The sequence below is a fragment of the Nuphar pumila genome, chromosome 11 (assembly GCF_984573655.1).
Source record: "Nuphar pumila chromosome 11, dmNupPumi1.hap1.1, whole genome shotgun sequence".
Taxonomy (NCBI): Eukaryota; Viridiplantae; Streptophyta; class Magnoliopsida; order Nymphaeales; family Nymphaeaceae; genus Nuphar; species Nuphar pumila.
The window spans coordinates 93,067,314-93,084,562 of record NC_143259.1 but is presented as its reverse complement, the minus strand read 5'-3'; positions in this window follow the sequence as shown (position 1 = coordinate 93,084,562).

Sequence of the window (17,249 nt, the reverse complement as noted above, 5' to 3'; positions counted from 1 at the left end):
TGAAAAAAAGAAGAGAGTCCAAGTCCGGACTTGTGTATTTTTTTTAAAAAGGAATATGAAATAAAAGGGGAGAACCTGAGTCGGAACTCGGATGTTCAAGATAAAAGATAAGAGAGAAATTTTGAGTTTGGAAAACTCGAATTTTCGACGCAAACAATTGGTGCCAACAAGAGCGTTGGATTCAAAAGGAAGTCCTAGTCGGAACTCGAAACTTCAAACGAAATAATAGAGAGAAAACTCCGAGCTGGAACTCGGATCTTCAGAAAATAAAAGATAAAAGGGGAACCCGAGTTTTGAAAACTCGAATTTCTAAAGAAATGATTGGTTTCCTACGCGGGGATTGGATTCAAAAGGAAGTTCGAGTCGGAACTCGGAACTTTAAACGAAATAATAGAGGGAAAAACCCCAGCTGGAACTCGGATCTTCAGAGAATAGAAGATAAAAGGGGAACCCGAGTTTTGAAAACTCGAATTTCGAAAGAAGTGATTGGTTTCCAACGCGAGGAATGGATTCAAAAGGAAGTCCGAGTGGAAACTCGGGTTTTTGGCAAAAAGTTTTTAATCAAAAGATTCAGTTTTGAAAATTTGCGAGTGCGAAGACCGGACCTAGGATTGAGAATGACCATTTAGAGGACTGAATTATTTGCATGTGATCTGATTGCCTCCCTTATCTTGACTGGGGAGAAAATAAAATTTGAGAAGAACTAATGAGAAGAGATAGAAATTGATGGGAGATTTGACGAAAGAGAAGAATTAAGGAGATTTTATGGAAATCATCTTTGTAAAAGAATTCTCACAGGTAGCATTGTCGTGCCTATGAGGGGTTTCAGGATTATCCCTTATCCTGAATGGGAAAAATAGAAATTGATATAAATTTAGAAAATAAAGATTGATAAAATTGGTATTTGCAAAAGAATTCTCATAGGTAGCATTATTGTTCCTACGAGGGGTCTCAGGATTATCCCTCATCCTGAATGGGGGAAAAGAATAGAATTTAAGAAAATAAATGAAGAGAAATTGATATAAATTTAGAGATTCAATAAAGGTTGACGAAACTGGTATTTACAAAAGAATCCTCATAGGTAGCGTTATTGCTCCTACAAGGGGTTTCAGGATTATCCCTTGTCCTAAATGGGGAAAAAAAGAATAGAATTTAAAGAGATTTAACGAAGGGAAATTGATATAAATCTAGAAAATCAACAAAGATTAACAAAACTTGTATTTACAAAAGAATCCTCATAGGTAGCGTTATTGCTCCTACGAGGGGTTTCAGGATTATCTCTTGTCCTGAATGGGAACACCTCGGACAACGTGGGTCAGATTTATCCCTTAACCTGAGAGAGTAAAGAATAAAAAAAATACCTCATTGAAAAGAGGCATCAGGTTTATCCCTTAACCTGAAAGGGTAGGCAAAGAAGGAGAAAGAAATACCTCATGGGAAAGAGGCATCAGGTTTATCCCTTAACCTGAAAGGGTAATTTTTGAAATAAGAATTGACAAGGAGAATTAAGAAAATGGATGAACAATCAATAAAAAAATGAATAAAAGCTGATAAAACTGATAAAGATTGATAAACAAAAAGTTGATAAAAGTTGAGAAAAAGAGTTTGATCCTGCCTGCATGTGGGATCTTTAAAATGAGAGAAGAATATGAGAAAATCATTTTTTGGAAAGAAAGATTAACCGCGAGAGCTGATCTTTGAAAGGGGATCATTCACAAGAGATCATCATGAGGGTTAATTTTTTGAAGCAATGATTTGAAAACCAATTTTTAGAAAATATGATCAACACAAGGGTTGATCTTTGAATGTGATGGCTTGAAAAAGCAATTTTAGAAAATATGATCAACACAAGGGTTGATCTTTGAATACAATGATTCGAAATCAATTTTTAGAAAATATGATCAACACAAGGGTTGATCTTTGAAATGCAATGTTTCGAAACCAATTTTTAGAAAATATGATCAACACAAGGGTTGATCTTTGAATGCAATGGTTTGAAACCAATTTTTAGAAAATATGATCAACACAAGGGTTAATCTTTGAATATAATGTTTGAAAACCTATTTTCTTGGAAAAGATGATCAACACAAGGGTTGATCTTTGAAAAAGGTTGGACTAAAATATGAAAAAATTTCATGATTTTTGAAAGACCCTCATAGGTAATATCATTTCTCTCATGAATGATGTCAGGATTGTCCCGCATTTTTGAAAAGAATAGGAATCTGATGGGAAAAAAAATTGAAGTGTAAATGAAAATTTAAACAATAAAAGATGCCCCAATATTGCGAAAAGAAATAAGAATTGAACCGCAAAGATAGGAAGGAAATTGACATTTCATTTATAAGCAAAATTGATAGCAAAGATTGAAATATTTACAGGTATTTTTGACAAAAAGGTTGCAAGAGACTCGGGCTGACTTGCCCTTACAGGATGATTTGGTAAAGAAAAAGGAGGATAACAAAAAAGACTCTAGTATCATCGGACGTTTGAATGATCTAGAAAAGGCTATGTCCGACGGCGAGCTGCTCTTTAGTTTTCTCTTCTATCAGAAGGTGTTTATTGATGCAGTCCTGAATGATATTTTTCAGGACGAAGCAGTGCTTTGTGTCGTGCCCCACTGCTCGGTGATACTTGCAGAACTGTTCCTTGAAGCTGCCCAAGACTACTGAAGGATCAGCAACTTTTGGCAGACGAATCATATTCTTTGTGAGCATATATTCCAGAACCTCCTCGAGTGTCTGCTCCAAAGGGGTGAATTTGCGGTCAGCACTCCAGTCCTTGCGCTTTGATTTTTTCTGATCCTTTTCCCGTTGCTGAGAATTGGGTTGGGAAGGCTTATTGTTGTTGGAAGACCTTCCTTTTTGACCTCTGAATCCTTCTGAATTGCTGACATGATCATTCTCGTTACCCTTGTTGTCGGATGAGGGACCAGTGAAAAGAGTGAAATGGGCTTTCTTCTTTGCATCTTGATTGCCCCTTGCCAGGGTGGTACCGTCATAGACTGTGTTATCTATTCCCATCTCGAGCCATTCAGCTCGCTCAGTCAACTCAATAAATGACTTGGAAGGGTATGAGAAAATGAAGCTTTTCAAGGGTTGAGAGAAGTTATTGAGGATGAGTTGAAGGGCATGCTCTTCTAAAATGAAGGTTTTCATCTTGTTGCAGGTATCTCTCCACCTACGGATGAAATCTATGGCCTTTTCCTTGTCATCCTGCCTCAAATTGCATAAGTGATTGAGGGTTGGTAGTGCCTCAGTATTGAACATGAATCTCTCTACAAACAGGTTGACAACTTTATCAAAATCATGCAGCTCGACAGGGTTGATGTGCTCCGCATACCACTTAGCTGCTATGCCCTCTAAATTGCGAGGAAAACACAAGAAGAGGGCCCGATTGTCTTCACTAAATCTGGCACATTCGGCGAAAAACATCGCGAGATGGGCCTTTGGATTGCCAGACCCATCGAATTTAATAAACTTTTGGGGGAGATCTTTCAGGCTATTGTCCCCATCTAAACCAAGGTAGAAGTCTTGTCTGGTATATACCGTCTTTCTCTTATCTCGAATCTGCAGATCTTTGACCATCTTAGTCAATACTTGAACTGAATCTTCTGCCGGGACTCCATCTTTAGGTTTGTTGACTGATTCAGGTTCTTCTGTCACTTTCTTGGGCTGTCACAGATGTTTTGGGATGAACACAAACTGTTCTTCCTCGGAATCCTCTTCTGCTGATTCTGTGCCCTTAGATGTGTTGTCCTGCTGGACCCGCTTTTTGTTGATCCTGACATGCTTCTTTACTGGTTTTCTTTTGGTCTTGCTTTTAGAGGATGTCCTCTTTGAACTTACCCCAGCTTGCTCGGACATCATTTTTGCCATCATCTTTTGAAAGATCTTATACATTTCCGGGTCAACATCATCTTTCCCTGAATTATGCTTTTGGGACAATCTGGAAGAGTTTATTTCTTCCACTTTGTTGTCATTGTGTCGCTGAGCTGCCCTTCTTTCTGCTCTCGTTTGAACCATGATGAAATGTTGATGTTTTCTGAAGAAATAAATGAAGGGTTCAGGACAAAGAATTTTTTGAAAGGAAGAGGGATAGTGAAAGAAAAATTTTAAAGATTTTAAAAAGAGGTCTCTCGATAAAAAGGATTTTATACGAAGAAGATAGAATGTACGAGGAAGAATATTTTGAAGATGAATGACAAGACCTTGAATACTTTTGAAAAATTATAGGCGGGATCAAAAGATTTAAAATAATTCAGAAGAAAAGAAAGAAATATGCCTAGACTTTTTGAAAGATAGGAAGACTTAAAAGACATGTCCAGGTTTTTAAGAAATGAAGGAATAAAGAAATGAGAAATATACAATCCTGGATTTGAGAAAATAAAAGAATTTTTTTTATGAAAATAAATATCTAGGGTTTTGAAAAATAAGAATTTTCAAGATAATATCTATAAAAGAATCAATTTATACAAGCAATAATGCACAGAATAGCACTCCCTAGAAGCTGACTCTAAAATGCAATAATTTGAAATGGCTTGTAGGACCTTAATCCTAACTCTAGGGTTCAGATCATCTGATTCCAATCAAGATATGCCGATATACTCAAGCCGAAGCTCGAAGTACGTGGCATAGAAATATTCCTCTGGTTCTAAGGTAATGGTTCCCCAACATCCTTGAGCACCTACCGATATACCTCAGACTATGGCCCTTAGGTACGTGGTAGGGGGCGCGAACCCAAATAAGTGGTCCAGTTGTGAGGCTCTCTCCCGAACTATGGTTCAGTGAGACAGCCTAGCAACGTGAAGACCGGGACAATATATAGGTAGGGATGTTTTTGAAAACATGTTCAGCATGCAATAAAAATCAGAAGGCTCTAATGCAAGTCCTAAAGAGATAGATTAAAATGAAAAGAAGCATACACTTGCATACATTATTTTGCATTCAATCCCTAGAATTGAGGAGAGTTGTATTTCAGGCCTAAGTCTAATGTGAGCATGGAATAATCTCCTTAATATAGTCCTACCAAACCATACTTAAATCCTATATGCAATGATGTCAGCTTAGGATAGAGTCTAGGCTCCTAAGGTTTGCATGGAAATGAAGCTGACATATGTAGAATAAAAACTTAGATAATATCCAAGCAAAAAAAAAAAGCATTTAATTCGACCGGACGAAGATGAGTCCCATCACGGTCGCCAAAACTGTGATCATCGCAAAAATTTTCCTCTCATAATATTCTCTCTCTTCCTTCTCTCTTCCTTTCCGACCTCTATTTCCTCCTTTTTGAAGGGAGAAAAATAAAAGACAGAAAGAAAAGAGAGAAGAGAAAAGAAAAGAAGAGAAGATGAACTCTTTTGCGGGGTCTCACTTGACCTTAATTTTGAAAATATTTAGGAAAATAACTCGCCTCCGTTTTGAAATATTTGCGGGAAAAATGGAGAGATGGGATTCGCTCGTCGGTACGAGGTTCGATCGTTCCTGGCGCCTTTACCAGGGGTAATCGAACCAAGGATCGAATTTATGCCTTTTGCTTTGCCTAAATATTATCTAAGAATTTATCCTAAGTCTAAAATGCACAAAGAATCATGCTTGTGCAATGCAAGGATGTATGCTCTTTTGGAAAAATGTTTTGAAAATCTCCAAGTTTTTCTGAGATAGACTTGATAATAGAATGAAGAAATGATTTCTGAATGATTGAATCTAACTTAGAACTTGAGATAGATCAGAGAAGTTCTAAGTCTTTGAAGTAATTTAGAGTTGGAAGAATAAATCTTGATTTCTGAGAGAGAATGATTTGAAGATGGGATAAAAGGAAAAGAATAGGAAATTTTAAAGTTAGAAATGGACTTCGAACTTAGATTTAGGAAAAGAGATAAAATTTGAAATGGAATTGAATTTAAAATTTGGATGGATTTGAGAATAGAACTTGATTTGAAATCTGGATTTCAAGATGGAATTCGAATCCAAAGTCTGGATCCTGAGATGGAATTTTGAATCTGAAATCTGAATCGGATCCGAAATTTGAAATGGAATTTGGATCTGAAGTCTAAGATCCAAGATGGAATTGAATTCTGGATCTCAAATGGATTTTGGATCTCAAATCTGAGATCCAAAACGGAATTGGGTTATGGATCCTAAATGGATTTTGGATCTCAAATCTGAGATCTAAGATGGAAAAGTTGGACTATGGATCCTAGAATGGATTTTGGATCTGAAGTTTGAGATCCAAGATGGAATTGGATTCTAGATCCTAGAATGGATTTTGGATCTGAAGTCTGAGATCCAAGGCAAAATTGGATTCTGGATCCTATACTAGATTTTGGATCTGAAGTCTGAGATCCAAGGTGGAATTGGATTCTGGATCCTAAGATGGGTTTTGGATCTAAGATCTGAGATCCAAAAAGTGGAGATTTGTACTTGGAAATCTGGATCCAAGTTGGGATTAGGATCTAACTTTGGATTTGGATTCTTAAAGTCCAAATGGGACTTCTGAAGATGGATCTGGGTTTTGAAAACCCAAATCGAATTTAAAATTTTAAGAAGGGTCAAGTTTTGAGATTCATATTTAATCTCAACTTTTGATTTTAAAGATAAGAAGATAAGCTTGAATTTTGAATCAAAAGATGAATCAAAGTTAACTTGAACTTTGAATTTGAATTGGAATTGGAAATTTGAAATTTTGAGTACAAAATGATTCGAGTATTTCAAAGTCAAATTGGACTTTGAATTTGAATTTTGAATCTTTAAAATGAGATAGAATTGAGTTTGAATCTATGAATGAGATTTGATCTGGGAAATGAAGAGAAAGAATCACTTGGAATTTTTGAAAAGAGAATTTTGAAAATATGATGCAATTCTATCCTAAATGATGAATGAATTTAAAGAATTTAAAATTGGATTTTGAAAAGCATATTTCATTCTTTAGATGAATTAAAAATGAGATTGAAGATATAATACATCCCTGACTATGGTCATTGAATGTATTATATAATAATCATATTTAAATTCAAGTGAAGAATAAAATACATTTTTGGTACTTTTATAGAGTTTAAAATGAAATTAACTCTCAGTATACCCTGACTATGGCCATTGATATACGTATTGAATTAATTTTAAACTAAACTCTAATAAAAGAGGAAAATATTTAAAGAAAACATGATGAATTTTGAAAAGGATCCAATGTGGATCCAGTGTTATTTTATAAAAGATAAAAATCCTAAGTTTTGTTTACATCCTGACTATGGCCATTGATGTAAATCATCAACTTAGGATTTAATTACCTCTTACGAAATGGTGCGTGTGCCATTCGTGTTTCATCATTGTGAGATTTTGAGAAATAAAGGTAAAAAGCATGAAAGCAAGAAATTTATGGCATTCATTCTATCTAAAAGCTAGAAATGTAAATTCTCATTCAGATCTAGCTATTACAATACATAAAATCAAATTTACAACTCCAAATAATGATATCTTTCATATATTCTTTGGAGTCTGAAAGATGAGTTCCTCTCTTCTCGCTGATGCTGGGGCAAAACGCGATCAGAGGAAGAAGCTTCAGAGAAAAGGAAAAGAGAGAAGTGGGATCAAGAAGAGCACCGTGGAGGGGTGAAAACGGGGTGCCCTGGGACTCGACCCCTGTGTTGTTTATATAACCCGAGAAGAATGATCGAGAGGGCGGTTTGGAGATGGACGGAAAAGGAGGAGGATCGAGGCGATGCCCTCCATCGCCTCTCCCTGTGGTTCCTTGTAACGGCAAACAGTTGGAATTTTTTTGGAAATTTCAAAAGGATGGTTTCTTTTTAGGATTTTTTTGTAAAATGGTTTAAGATGAGGTTTTTAGGAAAATTAACTTTAAAAGGCTTCAAGACCATTTGTTTTTCTCGTAGTTTTTCCAATTTTTTAGTTTTTGTGTTATTTTTCATTTTTTTGCCTTTTTAGAATAAAATCCTAGAGTTTTACGAGAAAACAAAGATTAAAAATTAATTTTTTTGTATTTTTGCAACATATTTACAAAAGAGAGTTTTCCTGAGAATTCGAGGCTATTTTGGGGAAATTTCTTCAGAAAATGAGTTTATATCCGGATTTTAGGAAATATTCGAGGTTTACAACTTCGAATTGAGAAGTACAGGGTTGTGGATCCAACAGAATGTAGGATGAGCTGCTCGAGCCATTCAAAACCATTTTTGGTATTTTTTTGTAATTTTAATTTGGAAATTGGACAACGAGGCTCATATTTGTATTTAAAACACTGAGTTCGGACCCAAAATTGATTTTGAAATATATCAATAGGGAATTCAATCCAGAAAATCTGAAGAATGACTAAATTTTAGCTTTGGTTTTCTCAGAAGATGGAAAAAGGTCATTTTACAAACCTTTAAAAAAAATTTGGGGTGTTCACACCATTGTTAGCAAGTTATCTTGGATTTCTTCAGCTTACCTAAATATAAATAAGCATTTATGTTATCTATGGTCTCTTATATCTTATTTGACTTCCTGACTGATCGTTGTTCACGCTTTTTTTTTTAGTTTTAATTTCTGTTTACATTATGATATGCTTTCTAATTCGCTCCTTTATGCGATTCTTAGTCTATCTTTTTTTTATTTCTCGCGCCTTTTGATGATCATCTTTTAGTTTCTCTAATTTTCAATCTTCGATTTCTACATTTTACAGATTCCCGGCCTCTGATTTTGTTTTATCTGCTAATTTTGATCACATGTTCTGTTTGAACCCCCTACTTCCTCTTTGTAGCTCATTTTTCTTATTTTTTTTTTAGTTTTATCCTACCCACATCCTCTGTAATGGATTCCGATGAACCCATTTCATGGTGGTGGAATCATTTGATTTACGAATTTCCCATTTCAGCATCATCTCCTTCATCAGCATCTCACGATTCCCATAACCCTTTTTTTTTAGCATTCGTCTTCTTCATGATGCTCGCCTGTATATTTTCCTGTATACCATAATAGATTCACATCAGATTGCATTTTTGTATCGTATTTATATTTGATTCGTTGTGAAGTGCTTGTTAGGTTCAATGCAAATTCTTGTTTTACTGTAAAATCAATTAAGAATTGTTGTGAAAATGCTGGATTCATAGTTGATATTCGTAGTACCCACTTGGACCTCTCTACGTCAGAGATCCACTGAACCTGTTACGATTCACCTGAGTTGGGTCAATCTTAGTCTTTATTGCCAAGAGGATCGGCAACACTACAGAGGGGTTCCACCTGAATCTCATCCAACTGCCTTGTCTTCTCCCTTACCCAAAGAAAATAGGCTGAATAATCAGGGGACAATCCAGAGGTTGAAGTTTCCCTAGTTGATACCTGTTCATGAGGCAGTAAGGGTGATAAAATTCCAGATGCTAGGGTATGTTCAGTGGCCACAATCTGAGTTCCCCCCTTTTACTGATTTCTTTAGATATTCTGAATTGCTCCTCTGTTATCTATGAAAACCTTACTCATTAGCCCACTTGATAATTGCTTCTCTTGTACACAGCATTATATGCATTCGCAATCACATATGGTTTGTCTATGGCAAGACTTATATAAAATCATTCTCAATCTTCATCATGTACCCATGTGGTTTTTCCATGGCTTGAGTTTGAAGGGGTAAATCCACAACATTTAGAGCCATCAAATATGTCGTCTACTGCTGGAAATCCTGGATATCCTGCAAATTGGGAGATGGGAAGCCCATTCTCTTTGTTTGCCACATAGACGAAATCCTGTTGGTAGCATTACCTGGTTAAAACTTCATCTCCAATTACTGCGAAAACACTTGCAGCAGTAGCAGTCGCTGCTATGGAGCATCAGGCTGTTAGGACCACCAACGTGTTTATGGCATAGCAGTCCTAAGGCTGCAGGGAATGCCTCTGTTTTCATAAGTCTGCCACTTATGCTTTGCTTTTACTTCAACCTTCAGCATGCTTGCCTGCATAACCTTCCAATAAGGCAACATTTGATATCAGGGGTAGAGAAGTTTAGATCTTTTGGATTGGACCACTACAGGTACGTTTTTGCACTTTCTTCTTCTTCTTTTTTTTGTTGTATTTGGTACCCATTTGTTTTTGCAGAATATATGTACCTCCCCACCTTAACTGACCCCGATTTCATTACTTAAAATAGGGTGAATGTCTTTTGATCGACCTATGGCTTCTTGGGTGGCAACTTGTTACATAATAGTGCTTTTGGAATCAGCATCAAAGCCCACTGCTGCACTCACATTATCTCTCCCTGCACAGCACCTGTGTTTTTATTCCATTGTTATACACACGCACATGTTCTATAATATGTGCCTTCGTGCACACATTCTCATGTCTCATCATGCATCACTTGTTGCCTCTCACAAAACTCACAGAGCATTGCTGAAAATGCTTCACCACAGCCATGCCAAAGCATTATTGAGGTTCTCAAACACTCACATCGGCACAAGGTGTTGCTACAGCTCTTATTGCTTCTGTTATCCTTTCCCCACAACTGCCTAAATCACACTGGCAGTTCACTTTCCATAGATGCAATCCCAAGCTCTGCAGCAAATGTTGGTCCAGTCGTAGGTATTGATGCAGTCACAATCCCAATAACATATTTCGATCCAATATTGGTCATCTTTCTCCCCTCTGATCTCATTTGTTGTGGTGCTTTCACAGTAATTTTCTTTTTTTTTTTGCTGCTGTATAGTCTCATCACTGCAAGGATGTTAAATCTATCACTAATACAGCTGATACACATATTCATGTTACCCCTTATACCTATATATCAGCTTCATGTCATCTCCTATATTGCAGTCATTACTATCCATTCACATTCACCATCACTGTCAAAACCATCGGGAATTACATATCAATGTTGCTGTAAAAAAAATCGCTGGTGAAAGGACCTGTGAAACAGGTCTGGGCCCTCATGAACTGGTTTCAATGACTATCAGTCAATTACTCTGCAACCTATGTTGCTCATGCTACATGTTTGATAGCTTTAGCAGGTTTGTTCCTCATGGTTATACGCTAACATATGCTCCTTAGTCCTTGTATGTTGTACATATCACCCTAGCCATGCTGCCACACCATATCTCATTTTTTTTTTACATAGCACCTCACCTTTTCCCATCACAAACTGCCTTCACTGCTAAAAGTGTTGCTTGCAGTAACATGATCTGTCCCTCATCACATCTCCCTATTGTATATACCCCATATATATATATATATATATATATATATATATATATATATATATATATATATATATATATATATATATATATATATATATATATATATATATACATATACATAGATATATATACTTATATACATGTGAATATACATATATATATGTATATAGGTATATATCCTTTTCACCTTTTCCATCATTCATATCTTGGTATATGAACATTTTTTTTTTAGATATCCATACGATATATGCCATTCTTCTTTTATTTTCATGTTAATCCAGTTGTTTTGCAGGGAATATATGGAAAAAGGTCATTATTGGGAGTTGTAAATTCAATTTTATGTATTGTAATAATTAGATCTTAATGAGAATTTACATTTCCTGTTTTAGATAGAATGAATGAGCATTGTAAATATCATAAATTATTTATTTTCATGCTTTTTGCCTTTATTTCTCAAATTCTTATAATGGTAAAACACGAATGGCACGTGCACCATTTCGTAAGAAGTAATTAATCCTAAGTTGATGATTTACATCAATGGCCATAGTCAAGATGTAGACAAAACTTAGGATTCTTATTTTTTATGAAACAACACTGGATCCACACTAGATCCTTTTCAAAATTCATCTTGTTTTCTCTCAATGTTTTCCTCTTTTATCAAAATTTAATTTAAAATTAATTCAATATATATACCAATGGCCATAGTCAGGGTATATTGAGGGTTAATTTAATTTTAAATTCTATAAAAGCACCAAAAATGCATTTTATTCTTCATTTGAATTTAAATGTGGTTATTATATAATACATTCAATGACCATAGTCAGGATTGTATTATATCATTAATCTTATTTACATTCATTTTAAGAATGAAATGTGATTTTCAAAATTCAATTTCAAAGATTCATTCATCATTTAGGATAAAATTGCATCATATTTTCAAATTTTTCTTTTTAAATTCCAAGTGATTCTTTTTCTTTATTTTTTAGATCAAATCTTATTTATATCAAGATCCAAAAATTTAATTTCAAAGTCCAATTTGACTTTGAAATTCCAAAATCATTTTCTATTCAAAATCAAAATCCAAACTTCAAAGTTCAATTTAACTTTGAAGTCATCTTCTGCTTCAAAATCGAGTTTATTCTCATCTTTTAATTCAAAATCAAAACTTTAGATTGATTCTGAATCTCAAAGCTTGATCTTTTCTAGATCTTAAATTCAAACTAGGTTTTCAAAACCCAGATCCATCTGCAAAAGTCCCATTTGGACTTTTAGAATCGAAATCCAAAGTTAGAATCCAATCTCCATTGTTGGATCTCAGACTCCAGATCCAAAATCCATTTTAGGATCTAGAACCCAAATTCCATTTTGGATCTCAGACTTCAGATCCAATTTCTATTTTAGGATCCTAGATCCAAAATTCAACTTCATCTTGGATCTCAGACTTCATATCCAAAACCCATTTTAGGATTCAGAACCCAATTCCATCTTGGATCTCAGATTCAGATTCAAAAAACCATTTTAGGATCCAAAATCCCTCTTAGGATCCAGAATCCAATTCTACCTTGGATCTCAAACTTCAGATCCAACTCCATTTTAAGATCCAGCATTCAATTCCACATTGGATCTCAGATTTCAGATCCAATTAGGATCCCAAATCCAGAATTCAAATCTCATCTTGAAATTTCAACTCTATTTAGAATCCAAACTTTTGATTCAAATTCCATTCTGAACTCCAAATTTCAAATCAAAATTCTATCTCTGAATCTGAATTCCATTCCAAGTTTACCTTGAATCCAAAAACCAATTCTATCCCTCAATTCTATTTTGATTTCTCAAATCTTATTTTAATTTCAAGCTTTACAATTGAAATTCAAATTACATTCCAAATTTTATCTCTATCCTGATTCAAAATCCTAATTCAAAGTCCATTTATGACTTCGAATTTTCCTTTCTTCTCCTCTTATTTCAACTTCAAAAACCATTCCTCTCAAAGTCCAGAGTCATTTTCCCAAAGCTCTGGTTATTCCAACAACTTAGAGCTTTAAATCTTAAAGTTCTAAATAAACCATTTCTTCATTAAATTCATCTCAGAAAACACTTGGTGATTTCCAAATCATTTTTTAAAAGAGCATATATCCTTGCATTGCACAAGCATGATTCTTTGTGCATTTAGACTTAGAATAAATTCTTAGATAATGTTTTAGCAAAGCAAAAGGCATGAATTCGACCCTTGGTTCGATTACCCCTGATAAAGTCGCCAGGAACGGTCGAACCTCGTACCGACGAGCGGATCCCGTCTCTCCATTTTCCCACAAACATTTCAAAACGAAGGTGAGTTATTTTCTCAAATATTTTCAAATTAAGGTAAAGTGAGACCCCGCAAAAGAGTTCATCTTTCTCTCCTTTTTCTTTTCTTTTCTCTTTTCTCTTCTTTTCTGTCTTTTATTTTCTCCCTTCAAAAAGGAGGAAATAAAGGTTGGAAAGGAAAAGAGAAGGAAGAAAGAGAAATACCAAGAGAGGAAAAATTTTGCGATGATCACAGGAGGTGATGGAGAGAAGGACGGAAGAAGTAGAAAAGCAGTGGGAGGTAGCGAAGCAACAAGAAAGGCAGAGGATGGAGGGAGGGGATGAAGAGGAAAAAATTGTGACTAAGGTACGTAAATTGATCTTGTCTGTCACGGTTTACTGTGATAGGTATTATTGTGATAGCGATTACTATGTATAGCGATTAATGTATAGCGATTACTGTGATAGTGATTACTGTGAACGATTTACTGTGATAGGTACTATTATGTATAGTGATTATTGTGATATTGATTATTATGTATAATGATTATTATGTATAGCGATTATTGTGTTAGCGATTACTGTGATAGTGTGTGTGCAATGATTATTATTTATAGTGATTAATGTCTATAGCGAGGTGTAGAAGTACAAATGAGACTAATTTACAATTAATACGAATAATATGTTATTTTATATTACAAGGAGGTCAGAAGAGAAGTAGAGCACCAGGTGAAAAGCTCAGAGGGCGGTGTCAGTGGTCTGTAGTTCTGTTATGGTATGGACAACTGAGTGAATATTAGAATGATCGATTACGAAATATGCACTTCGACGGCCTTCTGGACCAGCATTATTTTGAAACATGCTGGAACACCATGACCCACCTGGTAAATAAGTGGAATCATCAGACGAACACATTTCAGTTTGATTCTTTTGAGATCACCATGACTCTAGAAGATGTGGCACAGATTATTGGCCTTAAGTGCCATGGCAGTGTTGTCCTATTATGGGATTCAAACTATAACGCAAGGGAAAAGTGCACGATTCTTCTAGGAATGTCGATGGATGACTGAAGTCAATGTATTTCTGGTGGAAGCAATTTCACATCAATGAAAGTTTCTTCTTTCCGTAATAAATAGGAAAGTTGGTCCGCTATATCTGCATCTGATAGAGCTGACCAAGAGTTGTGCGGCCTTCTTCTTTATTTTTTTGGTCTTACTTTATTTTTTGATTATTCTGGTTCGAGAATAAGTTACTTGTGGCTGCCGTTCCTGGAAGACTTAGATGAAGTTGACAACTATGCATAGGGTGTTGCTATGCTCGCACACTTGTATAGTCAACTTTACAGTGCGAGTAAGGGTATGAAAATCGTTGAGGGGTTTTGGCTATTTGTTTAGGTATTTATTTATTACATATTTAATACTTGTAGACTAAGCTCGTTGAAGGTTGTAGTCTTATTAATATATTATTTTTGTAGGCTTGGGCGTTGGAGCATATTGTCATGTTGCGTCCTCAGTATGGCCCTGCGATTTGTGGTTTTCCAAAGATCGGTCGATGGGCTAGAATAAATGTTAAGGAGGATAATGCTAAGTTTATTTTAGATGGTCTGCAACTAAATGAGGTAAATGGTCTAAAATCGTTTGCAATTGATTCAGCATTTATCATTCAGTAGTATAAATCATTGAAATGTTTAGCATTCTTAAGTAATCAGCGTTGCAGGAATTTGTCTTTGTTAGTACAAATCGTTATCGCTTTAGTATTTATCTTTTAGTACTGTAAATCATAGTAATCATTTGCATTCTTAGTAACAATCATTGTAATATATTCAGCACTCGTTATTATAAATAATTTTAATATTTAGCATTCATTAGCATGAACAATCATTTATACCTAAACCATAATCTCCAATGTACAGGTTGTGTGAAGACCATATGGAGATGGGGAGGACGAGAACTAAGAGCTTGTTGTTGAGGGTGCGAGATTGTCTGACCACAATATTTGGTTGTTTAGCAATTATGAAGCTGAGTTGAAGCATGGTAGTCGAGTTTCCCTATAATCTAGCTTGGGACAGTCTATCCCAAAGAAGCATGTGAAAGTCAGAAGGAAGATGAATAGTAGTGGGGCCAGAAACGTGAATTGGCACGAATGCTATAGGGAACAATTGGATAGCTGGAACAAAGGAGGTGTCCATGCCATAGCATATGATTATAAAGAACGACAGTATGATCCCAACTATTTCCAAAAATATTAGGAACCCATGCGTCAAAATCTGGAGATTGAGAATATTGGGAACCCATGCCTCCCTCCTGTCCCCCATCATATCGCATCCCAACATAGAAAATACGTTCATCATCTCTCTCCGACTACAATAACAATTACCTCAATAACAGTACACGATGAGGAGCGGACACAGGTCACAAAAGAGAACGTAGTCTCTGGGATAAGCTTCGAGATGTTGGAGAGGGAGAATAAGGACTTACAAAAGGAGATGAGCAATTTGGGGAGACAAATGTAGTCACTGGTAGAGATAATAACCAATGTTTATAATAAGATCGATGAAACCAAGAGGCCATCGAGGATAGAGAGTCCACCAAGAAAAAGAAAGAGACGATTTGTATGTCATAGTCTATATGAGTCGTCAAGTGTCACTAAATAAACGATAGTGATTCTTTTTATCCCGTTGTAATTCTATAATTATTTTTTATAACGTGACATTTTTTAATTGTTTAATTTTTTTTTAATAATTGTAACACATAAGTGTCACTGAAAAGATCATTGTAATGTTCGACCTTCATAAATAAAAGTGATCACATTTATTTTTTATAAGAAATCGCGATTGGCTTGCAATCAATTGTATATAAGATATCGCGATTTGTTTTTTATAGAAGGTGTTCTATCACGATCTGTAAAGCCATTCCACCTAAACAAATCAAATAATGGAGTTAAATCTGTTTGAATATCCTATTGCAATTTTTCTTCATGAGCTTTGTCCTAGGGAACGATATGTTCCATTGCGATTTACACAATGACATTCGAAAATGGCAGACAAGAAATAATAAGCAAATCGACACGATGTTTAGACTTAGTAAAGAACAAATCAAGTTAACTTGACTGATACAGACGTCATTATGTATATCGCTCTGGGACAATATCTGGTATAATGATTCAGATACAATACATGTACAACGATTTGTCTTATCATGAATTACACAATGACTGATAAAAATCAAAAAGTAGAAAGAAAAAATTGTTGAAGGACAATATTTAGAGTATATTGTGGCATTGCGGCCTTAGTGTTGCCCTGCGATTTGTGGTTTTCCTAAAGATCGGCTGGTGGTCTAGAATTAATGTAAAGCAAGATAATGCTAAGTTCATTTTAGATGGTATACAATTAAATAAGGTAAATGGTTTTAAATCGTTTACAATCATTTCATCATTTATTATTCAGTAGTATAAATCATTGAAATATTTAGCATTCTTAAGTAATCATCACTGCAGGATTTTGTCTTCGTTAGTACAAATTGTTATCTCTTTAGCATTTATCTTTCAATACTGTAAATCATTGTAATCGTTTTCATTCTTAAGTAATGATCGTTGTAAGATTTTGTATTCCTTAGTACAAATCGTTATCGCTTACGCATTTAACTTTCAGTATTGTAAATCATAGTAATCGTTTGCCTTCTTAAGTAATGATCTTTACAGGATTTTATATTCCTTAGTACATATTGTTATGGATTTAGCATTCAACTTTCAGTACTGTAAATCGTTGTAATTGTTTGCATTCATAAGTAATGATC